The 5000-nt window shown below is 53.2% G+C and overlaps 1 non-coding gene across 1 annotated transcript in view; it reads right to left on the reverse strand.

Annotated features, from left to right (window-relative positions):
• LOC124584080 overlaps positions 1-773 on the reverse strand; it is a 1910-nt gene extending 1137 nt beyond the window's left edge. The window contains exon 1 of the ribosomal RNA XR_006974494.1: positions 1-773. This exon is cut by the window's left edge and continues 1137 nt beyond it. This is a non-coding gene — a ribosomal RNA (small subunit ribosomal RNA).
• Between the last annotated feature and the right edge of the window lie 4227 nt (positions 774-5000).

Consider the following 5000-nt stretch of genomic DNA (forward strand, 5'->3'; position numbering starts at 1 on the left):
GACGCACGAGCACGCACGAGGCGCGTCGCACGCCTTCAGCTCGCCCCACCGGCAGGACGTCCCACGATACATGCCAGTTAAACACCGACGGGCGGTGAACCAACAGCGTGGGACACAAATCCAACTACGAGCTTTTTAACCGCAACAACTTTAATATACGCTATTGGAGCTGGAATTACCGCGGCTGCTGGCACCAGACTTGCCCTCCAATAGATACTCGTTAAAGGATTTAAAGTGTACTCATTCCGATTACGGGGCCTCGGATGAGTCCCGTATCGTTATTTTTCGTCACTACCTCCCCGTGCCGGGAGTGGGTAATTTGCGCGCCTGCTGCCTTCCTTGGATGTGGTAGCCGTTTCTCAGGCTCCCTCTCCGGAATCGAACCCTGATTCCCCGTTACCCGTTACAACCATGGTAGGCGCAGAACCTACCATCGACAGTTGATAAGGCAGACATTTGAAAGATGCGTCGCCGGTACGAGGACCGTGCGATCAGCCCAAAGTTATTCAGAGTCACCAAGGCAAACGGACCGGACGAGCCGACCGATTGGTTTTGATCTAATAAAAGCGTCCCTTCCATCTCTGGTCGGGACTCTGTTTGCATGTATTAGCTCTAGAATTACCACAGTTATCCAAGTAACGTGGGTACGATCTAAGGAACCATAACTGATTTAATGAGCCATTCGCGGTTTCACCTTAATGCGGCTTGTACTGAGACATGCATGGCTTAATCTTTGAGACAAGCATATGACTACTGGCAGGATCAACCAGGGAGCTGCGTCAACTAGAGCTGAGCAGCCGGCCGCCCGGGAGTGTGTCCCGGGGGCCCACGCGAACACGCAAGCGTCCGCTCAATTATTCTGCAAACAGGAGGAGGCTGAGCTCCCCTGCACCATACACCTCGAAACCCTCTCAGGTCCCGGCGGCGCGCAGCGCCGTCCTAAGTACTTGGTCGGGTTCGAGAGAGGCGCAATCGCCCGGAGTTTGGCGAGTAGACGCTTTAGGTGCGACCACCCGTGCTCCCAACTGAGCTTGCCGCTGCCGACAGAGGCCCGGGAGCGTGCTGTCGTGGCATTGCCGGCGGGAGACAACACGCGCCACCTACGGTGACCGGCAGCTCCAACGCCAGCGCCACAGAAGGACAAAAGCCCCACTTGGGTGCCGAAGCGAACTCTCCCAGCACAGCGCACGCGCCAACACGTCCGCACAGCTGCGATACAAACCACCTGCGAGAACCGCAGAGGCGACCGAGCAGCAGACGGCGTCGCGGCGCCGAGCGCCGGGCGGCGGCGCATCCTCAGCGCACACAGTCCTCAATCGGACCAGCACACTGCAGATGTCCACCGCGCTTCGCACCGGGCCCGCGAGGACCTACTTTGGCCGCACGGCGCCGCGTGCAGGGTGCGCCGGCGCGCAGCTGCGCCGCCTGCCGCCTCCGTCGGCCGGCGCGCCTGCCACTGGCCGCCCCCACCAGCCGGCTGTAGCGCGTGCGCCCACGCACCGCGCGGCCAGCACGCCGGGAGGCCCCCCCTCACCGGCCGGGGACGGTCCCACCCAGCCACCGCCGCGTATCGCTTCACACCCAGATGCCATTCACGTTCGTGGGCATGGTGGGTATCGCTGGAACAACCGGTTGGTAGCTCAACCGATCGTCGCCATCACTGATTCACCTCTAGCGAGAACAACCGCACCACAACGGTTTACCAGTTGTTCATTTGCGTAACGTCACCAGCAAACGTAGGCGTCCATCGCCATTTGCAAATTCAACGATTGTTGCATGCCTGTGTCAGGTGTCACGACACACTATGTCTGCCCACATACACGCAACAACATGTGCACGCTTCGCGAACACGTGGAAGGTGGCCCCCGTACGTATGCGATGTCCATTGCGCGAACGACTGTCAACCGGCCTCTGTCGCATGTCGCAGATGTGGAACGCAGTGCACCATGCTATCACGGTGTGTGAGAAGAGACGACTACGTCTGACAACACGCGCCACTACATCAACAGACGGCTCATGCTGATCGCCATCCAGGGCATACCACACTGCAATCCAGCTCTTATAGGGAGACGACACGTAGCTGAGTGCACAACATTTGGACCGCATGGTTCGCCGTTGTTGGCGCAGTCGTTGTACGGTCACATGTACCACGATGTATCATTCAGTACATGAGGACCAATGTGCAGTACAGTGTGTGATTTGGACGTACAACATCAGCGGACAGTTGACACAGGCCGTACCACAGCGTAGGCTAAGTGCTTCGCCATGCGAATGCCAATGAACAACTGCAAATGCCAATGAACAACTGCAAATGCCAATGAACAACTGCAAAGGGCATTGAGCATGTACGTCCTGCTGCCATCCACATTACAGTGTATAGCTGCAAGGTGTTTAACATGAAGCGATACACTGCGGACCGGGCAGTGCGAGTAGCAAACTATGTTGCGGGGGTTGCAGTTAGGCAACACTACACTAATTTAACGCGTCGTATGACAATTACAGAGCAGGTTAAGGCCCAACGTGTGTTGGGTTAAGGCCCAACGTGTGTTGGGTTAAGGCCCAACGTGTGTTGGGTTAAGGCCCAACGTGTGTTGGGTTAAGGCCCAACGTGTGTTGGGTTAAGGCCCAACGTGTGTTGGGTTAAGGCCCAACGTGTGTTGGGTTAAGGCCCAACGTGTGTTGGGTTAAGGCCCAACGTGTGTTGGGTTAAGGCCCAACGTGTGTTGGGTTAAGGCCCAACGTGTGTTGGGTTAAGGCCCAACGTGTGTTGGGTTAAGGCCCAACGTGTGTTGGGTTACGGCGCAATATAGGTTACATTGCGGCGCAATATAGGTTACATTGCGGCGCAATATAGGTTACATTGCGGCGCAATATAGGTTACATTGCGGCGCAATATAGGTTACATTGCGGCGCAATATAGGTTACATTGCGGCGCAATATAGGTTACATTGCGGCGCAATATAGGTTACATTGAGGCGCAATATAGGTTACATTGAGGCGCAATATAGGTTACATTGAGGCGCAATATAGGTTACATTGAGGCGCAATATAGGTTACATTGAGGCGCAATATAGGTTACATTGAGGCGCAATATAGGTTACATTGAGGCGCAATATAGGTTACATTGAGGCGCAATATAGGTTACATTGAGGCGCAATATAGGTTACATTGAGGCGCAATATAGGTTACATTGAGGCGCAATATAGGTTAGGTTAAGGCGCAATATAGGTTAGGTTAAGGCGCAATATAGGTTAGGTTAAGGTACGACATAGGTTAGGTTAAGGTACGACATAGGTTAGGTTAAGGTACGACATAGGTTAGGTTAAGGTACGACATAGGTTAGGTTAAGGTACGACATAGGTTAGGTTAAGGTACGACATAGGTTAGGTTACGGTACGACATAGGTTAGGTTACGGTACGACATAGGTTAGGTTACGGTACGACATAGGTTAGGTTACGGTACGACATAGGTTAGGTTACGGTACGACATAGGTTAGGTTACGGTACGACATAGGTTAGGTTACGGTACGACATAGGTTAGGTTACGGTACGACATAGGTTAGGTTACGGTACGACATAGGTTAGGTTACGGTACGACATAGGTTAGGTTACGGTACGACATAGGTTAGGTTACGGTACGACATAGGTTAGGTTACGGTACGACATAGGTTAGGTTACGGTACGACATAGGTTAGGTTACGGTACGACATAGGTTAGGTTACGGTACGACATAGGTTAGGTTACGGTACGACATAGGTTAGGTTACGGTACGACATAGGTTAGGTTACGGTACGACATAGGTTAGGTTACGGTACGACATAGGTTAGGTTACGGTACGACATAGGTTAGGTTAAGGTACGATATAGGTTAGGTTACGGTACGATATAGGTTAGGTTACGGTACACATTGTTGTAAGGAAAGGTTTAATGGGGGGGGGGGGCGGCCGGTTTGTTGATTGTGATTATAGTAAGTGGATGCCTGCGGCATCATCTGATTTGCCACGTCAGGATGCACCTTTGGCTCATGACAGGCGGCGCTCTCATTCCATGCTTGTGGCAGACGTGTGTCTTTCATTCCTGCCATTGTTTGTGTGCTGTGAGAGGAGGCAGTATTGTGATGTTGGGTGCACCCCTGTGTAGGACATGTGTGGGTGTTGGTGGCTTGGCTGAGCAATGGTGGTTGTCGGGAGGGTGGGATATTCTGTTTTCTGAGTGGACCTCCCAGTCTGGTTATGACAGTGTGGATTGTCTAATGTGGCGGAGAGGATGCACTGGGTGTTGTTCCATGCTGGTGCTTACATATTGTCTGTGTGCGTGTTACAGGCAGAGAGTAGTGCGTGATAAGAGCGTGTGGCTGACGTGTGGTTGTGATTGTGAGCAGAGTCTTTCAGTATGTATACGGACAGTTGTATATATTATCTGTATTCTGATGGCTCTATCTATTACTAATCAGCGCCGTGTATACGTTTCATGTGGTTCCCGTCGACACTGTTGTATCTCTGTACATTAGTGACACGGCGAGCGCGCTATGTAGTTACTCGTCTCGGCAGCTTCCACCGGTGTATGGCAAATGATTATGAGCAATGAGTCTAGTCGTCAATACCGATAGTGTGACGTCACATGTCTGGGGTGGGGGACGCTGCGCCCTTCCGGTGGGTCATGGCCTAGCAAGACTCTCCCCACGCAGGGGGGCTTGGACTGTCATTAACTCTTCCGAGTAATATACTTGCCGTACGTTTCTGCGACTGCGAGTGCAACGCCCACCGGTGCCGACATGGATGGAGCGCCTCCTAGCTGACCGCTCAGAGAGCAACGCGATCGCGTCTCTAGCTCGTAACTGGTACAGCTCGCAGCTCATGTATAGGGACAGCGGGAATGTCGCATATTGGAGATAACTCTTCATGAAACGCAAGTTATAGGGGTGGATTGCACATTGCGACTGCGGGAAAAGTCCGCCGTTCATCCGCTGGAGTTGCGAGTTGGGCGGTTGGGGTGGGGCGC

This window comes from Schistocerca americana, unplaced genomic scaffold, assembly GCF_021461395.2.
Source record: "Schistocerca americana isolate TAMUIC-IGC-003095 unplaced genomic scaffold, iqSchAmer2.1 HiC_scaffold_47, whole genome shotgun sequence".
In the NCBI taxonomy this organism is placed as follows: Eukaryota; Metazoa; Arthropoda; class Insecta; order Orthoptera; family Acrididae; genus Schistocerca; species Schistocerca americana.